Source organism: Protopterus annectens, chromosome 4.part0, assembly GCF_019279795.1.
Source record: "Protopterus annectens isolate FY-2018-M chromosome 4.part0, PAN1.0, whole genome shotgun sequence".
In the NCBI taxonomy this organism is placed as follows: domain Eukaryota; kingdom Metazoa; phylum Chordata; order Ceratodontiformes; family Protopteridae; genus Protopterus; species Protopterus annectens.
Window position 1 is genome coordinate 1,209,772,958 of NC_056733.1, and position 13,607 is coordinate 1,209,786,564.

Consider the following 13,607-nt stretch of genomic DNA (forward strand, 5'->3'; position numbering starts at 1 on the left):
ACTGAAGAGAAGGAAAGAAGAAAGGTAGATTAGGTTAATAAACGGTTTAGCCTAAAAACTATTAGAATGTTTATCTCATAAATTATTTAATATCATTACTTCTTCTTGAGACAGGGCTAGCCATCTGGTGGTGTAAACCTTGGCTTTAGATGATTGTCACTGCTCAATTGACACCCCCACCCCATGTGCAAAAAATGGGAAAAAAAGTTTGTGGGTGGATGGATTACTTCTGCAAACAAATTCTCACTATCTTCAAAAGCACACCATCATTTTTCTTTTCTCTTAGTTACATGGTCCCAATTTTGTCTAAGTCTCCACTAGGACCTGATAAGCATGTGTGGTGTCAAGAGGACTGGCCAATGATATTTACTGGACTGTACGCTTCTTGAAACAGGAGAACGTATATGCAATAATTATGGTATCACATTATCTAGAGGGGCCAGAGTTTTTAGGTTCTCAATTTGATGCACAAAGTAGAGGTGATATGGTCAGTGGTCACATCTGATGTGTATAGCAGAATTGAGTGACTCTCTGGGGTGCCATGTCCTTCCCCTTATAGTGATTTCCAGTGTATGTATGTATATATGTATGTATGCATGTATTGATTTATTGATTTATTATCTCAGTCAGTGGAGTTGTCCCTGGAACCTTTTCAACCATGACCCCAGCAACAGATTTGCATTCATGTAATCAAGCAAAGATTGGTTGAACATACAGTGATACATTATAGTAACAGAATTTGCCTTCTAGAATGCATGATTATAATACAATGCTTCCAAATGAGTGGGTGTTAGAATTATTTCTATAAACTTGCCATTATTAAAGGAGAGATATTTTTGGTGACAAAATAAATCCTAAATGGCTACATTATAGTCACTGTATGTTCTTCTGAATATGGAGAGATTTCTAAGTCGGTAACAAAATACTAGGGAGAGTAAAGATTAGATGTGATCACCAGCAATATGTAACAATTACTGCAATAATACCTAAGGAAAAGGAAAATGTCATCACATGGTCACGCAAACCATACATTTGTAATGAGGTCCACTTAATGTTGTTGTATCTTGCGGCTTTTCCCGGTTAGGGGTCGCCACAGTGGAACTCCGGTCCGCTAATGATTGGCAATAGATTTGTACATACAAAGTTGCCAGCCCTGATGTACAACCTTCAACGAAGGTATGCCCATTCACGCATGTCTCCACACAGAAGACGCTTTAGCTGAGAATCGAACAGGACAACGTCTTACTGTGAGGCGATGCTACCGCAGCACCACCACCGCAGCCTGAGGTCCACTTAATGTGACATAAAGAAAACCTTGATGCAATTATTTTTTTAAGAACTTCAAGCAAGAGTTAATTATTTTTTGTTTAAACACACCAGCCTCATATATGAACTTTTACTGAATTTAGGATGGCAGATGAGCTCTTAGTGATCTGCTTACCCCTTATGTGACTGACATAAAATTGCCTTAGATGAAGATGTCTTCTTCATTTCAAATATCCTGCAGCAATATGTTCGAGATGCCTATAAACATTTTTCTGAAGCTTCTGACATTCATTTTAGGGCAAGTGAAAATCTTTTTTAGAGGCAGTATCACCTGGCTTCAGGAGTGCTGATGATAGAAATTTATTATCATTCTAACAATTAACAGGTACAGAAGTCAAAATGCAGAAGTTTGAAGGTGAGATAATATAGTAGTATGGTGGTGCAGAGATGGTAATCAGAAGCCAGTTGGCCATTATTATAACAAGGCAGTCACATGTTCCCTTTGGTCAGATAGTGCTATGAAATAAGTTTATGTTTTGTGAATAGCTAAGAACACAAAGTCCATATTCCTGCTTAGGGATTAACATATTTATACCTCACAATTTCATATCTTCATAAGTATGTAAGCTGCATAATTTACAACAGATGTAAAATTATTTAGGATTTGTTCACATTCAAGGCTATATTTGGCCAAGAAAATATAAGCTCAGACCAGACTTACGTTTATTATTGTACCTGCCTATGGTTATACTTTGTAGCTGAAGTAGTTTATTAGGTGGAAATAATGTTTTTCCATGGTTCAAAACAAAATAATCACATTTTTTTCTGAATTCAGATCTGTGGCAACTCCCATAGCTTCACATAAACGTCGCATTTTTGAAGTGGTACCATCTATGTATCATGTGTTTCCCATTCATCTAGATGGGAAAATCTCTTGGTCATCAGACTATGACTTTCCTGACAAATGGGAATGGGAGTGGAGAGCGTTTTCATGTAAACCCCTACACGTGCCATTTTTCTTGGTGTTTCAATTTTAAAAAAAAGCTTTAACTCCTGACAAATGACTCATGTTAATTAAAAAAGCTCTGAGTAGCTATAAAACCTGCATTGGTCTAATAAGAGGTAGCAAGTCATCTCTGTGTTCCAGAACTTTCTCAGCTCCTGTATATTTTGTAATGCTCTATAAATCTGAATTAGTTTGTATAGTAATGGAGCTTCTACCCCTTCTTTTTTCCCAAATGATATCACTTTTGGCTGGTGAATCTCACTTTTTTAATTCAGCAATATAAATATCCATTTTTTAATGCAGCATTCTTTTTTAATGCAAGTTGATTTAGTCATGGGTATTATATTTATAACAAATATACCTTAATAATGCTTTAGATACTCCTACAGCTTAGGGAGTCTATGTAGTACAAAATTCAGCGATGATGGAGAACACTGGACCATGCATAAGTCGTGTTGAAGAATGAAGATGCCAGTATTGCCTACTTCACTACCAGCACCAATATAACACTTTTTAAGCTTTTTTAACCCGCTTAAAAAGTTAATAGAACATTAGCATGCATTTTATAAACATTAAGAAGTATTAAACTCTAATCTGAAATTACAGTCGTGACTGTACTCTTTGGTTATTTCCCAGAACACCAAAAATTTCAGGAGGGACAAGACAAAAATAGGAGGCAAAATCACAGACATCAAAAGTCAACAGTACAACAGGGTTTGCAATCAACTCATTTTTTTTTTAATTGTACCAGAAATCAAGCATTTTATGAGGGACAGGGCAACATCAAGGTTGCTCTGTAGAAACGTACAGCCATAGAAATGTTCATATTAGCATTTCAAGTGAAGGATTGCTTAGTGTCTCTACTGATTTTTTTTAACTTGTTTGCTGTTTTTTTTTGTTTTTTTTTTCCTGGCATGGCTTTTTACAAACTACTGTTTGTGATAAGGTTTCACTTGTTACAGCAACAGTGAGTAGCTGTCAAACTGACCTAATGCCTGACATTCTAAGCAGTATGCAAATACACTACTGCAGTCCAATGTTCTCTGTCGTCATGCAAAATTCCACAGATTTCAGCAAGATGCTGAAAATAAATCATGTTTGTGAGATAAAGGATTATGAACATTCCACACCAGTAACCTTTTCCACAATGTGGTTAGATTTTTACATTTACAGAAGAGAATAATGCTAATTTATCAGAAATAAATATCTTCAAAACAAAAACATGCAGATTACTTAAACAAAAATAGTAAAGGCACAAAGAGTATGGGGGAATTTATTGAAGCCTACATGGTGTTTTGTTACTGTGTAGGCATTTTGCCTCACTGCTTACATGAAAGTAAGCAGGTTTTAGATTTAGTAAACACTGCTAAGCGGCATGCATGCACGCGCCAACATGGGAAGTTCCGTGGTATTCAAATCACCTCTTAAGCAGGTGAATTTCATGCAAATAAGTCAGGTAGAGTAATCCAGCAAGCCGATAAGCAGCTCTTCAGATCCCGTGTCAGTATTTATAGTGTACAGGTAAAAATTCTGTGCACAGGAGTGCAGGCAGAAAAAGGGGGCTGTAAAAATGTAGATATATGGACAGAAATGGCATACCACATACAGATAAGAGTGAAACTATCCTCCTGTGTGTCTGAAAAATTAAAGTAAATAAGTTAAATTAATTTTATTTTTTTAATACTCTGGGCATGTTTTGTGCAAACGTGCTTTATTAAAAAAAAATAATATTATGTGATAGAAATGTATTACAGGACCTTGCACTGAGTATCTGCAATGGTGCATTGGTGCTGTCGCTAATGTGGTGGGGCTATGAAGCATGTAGTTTCCAGGCTGTGAGTACAGATCACTTTGCAAATGAAGTGGAGTTACTGAATAGCATAAAGGGGTAATTGTGTCCACATATCCCCTTCATGTAGGCAGAGAACCATGCTGGTGATTACAGAGCAGGTAGCTGATATCGGGGAGGGTGTGTCCAATGACTTCTAAGCTTATTCCATCTTAGCTGTGCCTATTTGCATGGGGGGGGCACCGTGCTCAGTGTATCCTTTCATGGGGTTATGTGCACTAACTTCTAAGATTTCTAGCTTTGTTTAGCTAAGGGGTGCATGCTTCCGCATGTTTGCTTGATGCACCACTATGCTGAGCGTGGAAGTCTGGGGTGGTGTACACTAAGTGCTAAGCTTTGTTTACCTATGGGGAGCATGTTTTCATGGTGTGCCGCAGAGCTGAGTGTATCTAAATGCCAATGACATATTAATTAGTTTTGACCCCTGTTTAACTTAAACTAGACTAGGGCCATTAAATGATGATATACTAGGCAGGTGGAATGCATCATAGGTAGCCAGTCACACAGTCGGCACCTACAGCAGAGCACTATAAAATATTCATACATCCTACAATCTGATTTTTCCCCCATACTCTACACCATTGCAGTACAGACTTTAGAATTTTAACTGAGAGAATGCTAGGGGCTGCAGCAGGTCTGCTACATCTGTATGCACTAGATGCTGAAGTCAATGCTGCTGCTGCTGACAATAGGCCTAGACAGAGAAGGAGGAGAGTGTTTAGGCCCAGGGTAACCTTCCAGTAACTACATAAGCTGGAGATTATAGAGTGCTACATAGTGGACAGGGACATACTACTAGAACTACCTGAGCTCTGCTGCCCTCAACTGAGACCCAGAGCCAACAGAGGGGAACCCATCCCAGTGGAAACAAAGGTATGTGTAGCCCTTAGGCTAGAAAACCAAAACAGGCAAAACATTTTTTTTTTTTTTTCACAAACCTACACTCTGAGAGGGGGAAGGGGCAGAGGCATTGGAAGAGATTGGGCAAGCAGAAAGAGGAACAATTAACCATTAAGTCCAATGGCTGCAAATTACACAGTATCTTGGGAGCTAATGAGATAGAGACCACACATGGAGGGGTTATGAATATGTTAAATGGATTTAATATCTTTAATTATATGAACATGACAGGTGACAATTTACACTCTGAGCTTTTTAAAAAAGGCTTTAAATTTGTGCCATCAGGAAAAATAGGTACTGTGGAGGTACTCATTGAAATATGTCTCTTTACGAGGAAGTTAAACCTACAGATTTTGTTTAAAAACAGTGAAAATGGTGCTTCACTCAAAAATACTGGTGTTACCATGCATAAGAAAAGTTTCTTTAATCCACCACTACACCCCCGTCTTTCAGTGTTTGAAAAGGCCTGTGTGGAAGAAACCCACAACACCTTTAATCGTAAGAAAAATACTTTTCATAACATGTCAAAGGAAGAAGCACAATCATTAAGAGAATTAAGGGAAAACCAGGATATTAGGATTATGAAACCTGATAAAGGCAGGGGAATTGTTTTGTTTTATAGAATGAATTAAAATAACCAACTTTTAGAATGTTTCTGATACTGGCAAATACCAACAGACTTCTAGGAATGAAGTATTTATTATGCATGGAGAACTTCAGCTTTTTCTTGAAGACTCCCTCTTACAGAGTGTCATTAATGATAACGTATTTGAATTTTTGAAACTAGAACATCCTATTATTCCTCTGGCCTTTGGAGTTCCTAAAATTCATGAAAGCATTGACCATCCACCCTTCAGGGTAATAACAGCAGCTCATAATATTCCCACCCACTCTTTCGGGGTATTTGTAGACAGGCTACTTAAGGACTTAATAAAACTGGTTGTCTACTTATTAAAGGACTCAGAGGATTTTTTAACCAAAATTCAGGCCGGTTGGTTTAGTGATGACTGTAGTTTCTCAACAATTGATGTTAAAGACCTGTTTTCTTCTATACCACATTCTGAAGGACTTAATTTATTTTATGATGCAGTTAGAGAACTAACCCCCTTAAGTGACACAATTCTGATTTTTTAATGGCCACTACAGAATACATTTTGAATAATAATTACTTTATGTTTGAAGGAGAATTTTTCAAACAAGTTAAAAGGGTAGCTACGTGTCTGAGCTGCGCACCCATATATGCCAGTTTAGTCCTATATATGTGGGAGAAAAAACATGTTTTTGGCTCAAAATTCCCAGAGGACTGGCTAGCCTATTATAGATACATTGACGATATCTTTATTTTATGGACGTCTGCTAACAAGATGGATGTATTTTTGAATGATCTAATAGCGTTGGCGACACCTTCCTTTTTACAGGAACTGAATCTGAAAACAGTATAGATTTTTTAGATATAACTTTGTTTAAAGATAAAACCCACAGAAGGTTTGGGTCCAACATTTTTAGAAAGAAAACTTTCTCCAACAACTACCTGGATTATCAGAGTAACCACCCAGGACATATGAAGAGAAAATTTTTAAAGGACAGTTGATACAAGCAGCTAGGATGCACTCGGATTTGGATAGTTTTTTGATAGAAGTAAATATTATCATAGACATGTTTTAAGAAATAGGGTACCCCCAAGATTATCTAATGACAACAGTCCAGGAAGTAAAATCAGGATGGGGTAATAAATATAAACCCCTCTTTTGGCTACACATGACAAAGTATCCAAAAGCAAATTAAACTTCCAAAGCAGTATGCTACTACCCTAAGGTAAGTGTAGTCAGGAAGTAAAACAGATACTAACAAAAAATTGGATAATCTTTAAAAGTAATCCTGATATTCTTGAACACATCGGACAAGTTCCCAGTTTTGTTTATAAGACAGGAAAAAACTTAAAATGGCTTTTCAAACATGAGTTTTTATACCACCAGGTACCAGAGAAAGGGACAACAAAATGTAGGTCATGTTGACAGTACCCATTTATTATGGAGAACCAGACTGTTGCTTTGGAACATGTACACTTCAAAATTATGTTAAAAAAGGGCAATTGCGGTACCAGAGCTATTGTTTATTTGGCCTTGTGCACCACATGTGATTATTTCTATATAGGGAAAACAGAATGTTGCCTTAGGAAGTGTATTTATGAACACCTATATATGCTGTTAATAAAGCCAATATAAATCATACCCTTTATAAGCATAGTCTAGTTTGTAAAGGTACAAGTAGGTTCAAATTTAGGATTTTGGACATTGTAGCTGACAATATAAGAGGAAGTTGGTGGGAACTAGACCTGGAGATCAAAGAACTATATTGGAAGCTAAAATTAAATGCCATGGTACCTCCAGGTATGAACGACAACAGCACTATTGTCCCCCTTCTAAAAAATGTGCTCTTACTTTATAAATAATATTCATAACAGAACATACATTCTCTTATACATATGTTTTTAAGTCAGAATTGATTTTATGCTTTATATTCATTCACAGGATGTACCGTTTTCATGCTTGATTTACTTTACTTTGAATTGTTACGTGTTTTTTATGCTTTGTCCCTTTAAATGCCTCCATACTTAATTATTCTGATTAGTAACAGATTGTTATGTAAAGGATTCAGTTAGTAGTGGCATTTGTTCTGATGAAGTCTCTTACAGCTTGAGACGAAAGCGCTTAACCTTTCGTATGTTTTATGTTAACAAATAGTTTTACTTGCCTTCAGATTTTGGATTTTTTGGATACTATTGACATTTCTATTAGATGTAGCACAGTCGTGTGGGGTCAGTTATTTGCTCAGGATGGATTTTTATGTTTTTTGATAGTCTTGTTTGAGCCATCTTTTTGACACACTGCTTTTTGCTTTACAAGGCCAGATCATGCCTACCGACTGTAACCAGCGGAGCCCATTGACTGTTACACTGTGTAATGGATGTCTGACATATGTCTCACTCCACCAACCATGGCCTAACAAGGTGTATGACAATATTAGGCCAGCAGGCCTTGCTGGAAAGTGTGTATGTCATGTACAGAGTGTTATGTCAGCTGGTGGATAGGAAAGTCTGACAGTCATACTCTGGAAAGATAGCATTGGGAGACCTATGCTGCAATGACGCCAGTCACCAATGGAGTTCACCATCCTTCATTATTGACGTATCCCATCTACCTATTCTCTCTCTGCAGTTACAGCCACTGTCAGTGACCTCTGACTGAGTACATTAGCAGGTGATTGCATATTAAGAGCTGTCATAGAATCCCACACAGAACCAACAGTTATCCAGGATGGTCTAAGACACAGTCAATTGTTCTTTGAGCAACTGACAAAGACTAAATGCCAATGACTGCATAATACTATCCTGTGGGAAAAGATCCACCCCTGTAAAATATCATAGTGTCCACACACCACACAAACTTGAGCCATTTCACATGGAGTTATGGACACAGAGAGTAATGTAGCCTTTGGCTTTCACTGGTTGGTAAGATGTGGGGATGCATTCACTGTTATACAACCTATACCAACAGGTGTTGGATATAAATCCCAGACTGTCACTGCTATACTGAATGTGGCAGTCATCACACCTATCATTGTGTGCAATGGCACCCTTGCTATATCACTACACAGGCATATTGTACAGCTGTAGCAGCCATACAGGTTCCATGGCACACCAATACACAGTGTAGATAACATGTCCTATATAGTCCATGTCATGACCGTACATGTGTAGTCTGTCTCCTAAATGCTTTGGAGGGGATGTGTATGGTTCCATACAAAGAGGTGTCAAATCCTACTGTGTACCTCTCCCATATCCATGACAAGATTAACACATTTTTCACCTGTTCTACACGCCAACAACATCACTGTTGTGTACATAGTACATGTTGGAGAGATACTAGGTATGTAATACAGACAGTATATCCTACATGAAACAGGCCCCACATGCATGTGAAGCACACATCTGCTGTGAAGCACATCATGTGCAGGTTACATAATATAATGCAGAACACGACAATCATAACTGGTGTCGGACAACTGTCTGTATAGGGCAGGATATTTATAGATGGGTCATCTCCATCACCACAGCTTGTAGATGTGTTAGTTTCCAAACCCTGGTGACACTTATCAAGGGTAGCAGACCTTGTCATAGATTAGGGATGCATGAGTAGGCTGAATGTTGCCATTGTCCTTGTTAGCCTGTTATACACATATGAACCTATGGAGCCATGCATCTATAGTGCTGTACATTGCTGAAGATGTATTTCTGCTGTGTTGACATGCCATCCTGTGCTGCTTTATTGCTGCTGTGTATCTACAGGTTATCCCAACAGACTCATGAAACAGAAACAGAAATTGGTCTGTGTCACATCTGTCATTGTGCAACCATGCAGCCATTACAACATCATACAACATCAGGTACACAAAAGTATGTGGAGTACTCATGACAAATGCCAGCATAGTATATTTGTCATTAACAACTACAAGTGACATGGCAAAACAACACTGCATTACACAAGTACATGTTAACTAATATAGTCACCCTGTGCATCAGACACATAGCTTCATTTTCCTGAATTGATAGGGAGTATGACAGGGATGTGGCGCAGGTATCATCACTTGCACATGGTGTTGTGTGGGGGTGCAGGAGGCCTAAGCTGACCCAAATGGTTGACAGCATGTGTGTGAGTCAGGAAGGGAAGCAGGTAAAATGAACCATGGTAAGGTGCCATGTGTGTCTGTAGGTGACCTGCATTTCACAGTGGTGTGTGAGTGTGTGCGCGTGCGCAGTCAAGCTCAGTGCTAGCCCTACATGTTTGTATGTTGGCAGCTTTGGACTATACTTGGTAGAGTTGACAGTTCACTGATCCTGGCCCTGAACACAGGAACTGGCTCTGCCAGGAGTTGCACTGGCACCTCCATGCCCAAGGTCAGAAGCAGTGCTAGTACATGACAGTGACTGCTGTCTGATGGGACCATGTCCCCCACAGGAACATCCAGGGCCATGAGCCCATGGCCTGCCACATTGTGGTGTGGACATCACACTCTCCTCTGTAGCACTGGATGTACTGCCAGTATGGAGGCGTGATTGTGCATGGCCATGTGGACTCTCAGCAGATGGGGTTGCTGACCTACATCCACGAGACACTCAATTCCAACCACACATTCCAGCATAAACAATGTGCAGTCCAAGACAGACACTGCCTCAGCCCACCTTCTGTCCACTGCATCAGTGAACTGATCCAGGGTGTCCCCAGTGTGGTGGAGACAGTCACGGATGTCAGACTGTGCTGCATCTATAACCCTAAGCATACTTCTGGTGTTCCATTCAGAATGTGCCTGTGCCTCAGTGATGGCCTGAAACATGTGCTGATTGACCCATGATTTGACACATGCAACAGGTGGTGGACGGAGATCAGGCATCCTATAAGCACCCCTGTCAATCCACCTGTGTGGGACCTGCCAGGTCTCTGGCTATGGCTATAGTCTACACTCACTGGTGGCATAGTTGCCACACTTTCCTGTTCAATGTCCCCACCCTCTGACTGTCCAATATCTGTGGCCTCCAGGGACTGGGTATGTGGGGGCATACTAACTGTGTGTAGTGACAATGAGGGCAGAAGAGGGATGTCAACCTTTGAGACAGATTCAGCTCCTGAAACCCCCACCTGTGCCACACTGTGGCCACCATCATCATCATCATCATCATTAGAGTCTGAGGAGACACTGACATCAGGTTGTGTAGGGGACAGAGACCAACCTCCCTGGTCACCTTGGATAAGAAAGGAAAAAGCACTACTTTAATAACTGCATTATTATCCTCTGCAGTACTATATTGTGATATATGTTAGGCTCTATACACTGTCATCACTATGACAGACCTGTTGAAAACCCAACCTCATATAGTAGGACATGAGGACAGTACTCTTCTCACTACCAGCTGGAGCTACTTGAAAATAACCTCTCATTAAACTACAATCTCATCAACAATGAGGTACATTGTTGACATTTGTGTAGTCTCTGTACAGTTGACACATATGACACTCTGTAGTATCCTGACAATACTGTCACATCTATCAGTGTGGTTACACCTACAAGGCATAGATATGAGTCTAACATGTGAACAGTCAGAAGATATATGTGCAGTTGGCAATCATGCAGACAGTACCGCAATGCAGGCAGCAGGCCTGGGATAAAAGTCTAGGGATTACACTGCTGTAAACCTATATCAATAACAAAACAGTGTCATGCTTACCAGGAGCAGGACCACAGGCTTGGCCAATACCTGACGAACCTGTAAAAAGTTAAGGGAGAGGTAATGTCAGTACCACCGCATGTTCCACCACCACAAGGTAATATGTCCATATAGCTCATATTTACATTAGTTGCTGTGTTAATTTTTACATTGGTCAAAATCTGAGCATGACAGTCAAACTGCACTGAACCCCCCCCCCACAAAAGCAGACACAGCTGACACCCACATAAGAGTATATATGCCCTGACACACTGAATGCTATAGTATTGCAATGCTAATCAAACTAAGCTTACCTGCACACACATCTGCTGTGGACACTGTGGCACCCACATCCATGATGTAGGGTGTGATGGATGCTTGGGAGCTGTTGTGTGTGCCTGGATTTGCCAGAAATTCCTCAGTGGCTGAGAGTGGTTGTTCTACTGCAGGCCCTCCACTGGTGGTGCCACAATCCCTGGCTACATCTGCTGCTCTTCTGCAGGCAGCATTGATCATGTATGTTGCATGGTGTTGAACCTGCTCATATGTCCTGTTCTGATGACCAGTGGCATTGACATCACAGACAAGGTCATCCCATAATGCCTACTGCTGTTCCCTGTTGTGCCTCCCCTTGGACAGTAGGAGTTCATGGTATTGATGGAGCCCTTCCAGTATTAACTCATTCTCTGCATCCGTGAAAGCTGCACTTCATCTTGCATACATGTTCCCTGAAAGACAACAACATGGAAACACATGTCAGGATCACATACGTGGAAGGCACTATGTAGAGATACAGCAAAGACAGAATGGCTGGCAATATCCACTGCTTGATCACACATGTCATATTCCACAGTGTACAAACATATGAAACATGTGGATACAACTGGGATACTAGTGATAGTCAGGCATTCCCATGTGTGCCATGACAATTACTGATGTATGTTCATACAGCAGATACTGGAATCTATTGTATTATGTCCCCAAGGGGCAACCCCCACTGATAATATGTCAGACCAATTGTGCCAAACAAATAGCAGTGTGCTATTACAACCACTGTAAAGGGAGAGTTCCATGAGCCCAATGTGCCACACTGACAATATACATTCCACCCTTGATGTCTTACACATCCTCTGTGTGTGCAACAAATCTGAAGATCATTGACATGTCATTATCACAGTTCTAAGAAAGGCTTAATGCTTTAATCCCTATTCCTCATAAGTATAGTCAGCCATCTGCATCTTGATGTAAACAAGATGGTTAGATACCTGATGGAGTGCAGTACTCCTCTGCTAAGATGTGCTGATAGGTAATAGTTTGCATATGCATGGTCTGTGTGAGGAAAGTCTCATACAGAATGGTTCCCCATAGCCAGCTGCTTACCTTTTTAGCATGCTTCTCATCAGCAGGTGATTGCCTCTTAACCAATCTGTGGTTTTGAAATGCTAATTGCAGCCAACACAGCTGATTTGCACTATCATCAGCCAATTGCATGCAAAAACAGTACAATATATAAGGCCTTCATGTAGATTAAGGGTCCTTTCTGATATGTTGTGCTAGACATTACTGGGGTGAGGTGATTACTTCATCACAGAGGGTAGGTCTGTAGCAGCAACTTTTGCATAGAGATGGGTATGCTACAGGCTGCAGCTGCTGCTGCAGGTAATAAGCACAGACAGAGAGTGCGAACACCTTTGAGGACAACAAGCTGTAGGAGTAAATGTGGGAGCTGTGTCAGTCTTGTAGAGGCAGAGCCAGAGTGAGGCAATCCTTTCCAGTCCAATTAAGGCATGAGTTTAAGGTAAGTATGTTAGGCTATGGTATCACTAACAGAGTACTAGGCCACATGTTTGTTGTGTCTTGAGTAACATGGGGGATAAATATAACAATATGTCCACCGTCTGGGGGACTGTCAGGCTGTGTGTTACAGTTTGGTAGTAATTTGGAGCATGTATGAGGGCAGTCCATGTTACAAGCAGGTACTTCAAATGTGTATGTTAGGTGTGCAGCTCTGTTAATCAATAATGTGAGTTTGAAAGGATTATGTGGTGCACTCTGATATTAGTGGCCCTCATTTGCAGTACCTGAGTTGATTTTCCCTGCGAATGCATATTAATGCATGACGTGACACTTTATGCACTATACTTTTGCTATAGGGATATGTGGTGTATTTCTATCTGCAGGCCTGTAACTTCCATCATTGAAGTGCAAACATTTCATTTGATATGTATTGTGTGGGTAAAGAGTGCTTGACTCAGTCATTATTTGCTGACTTCACAATACTATAATTCCACTGCTACACACCAATGAATTTGAAAACAGGACTG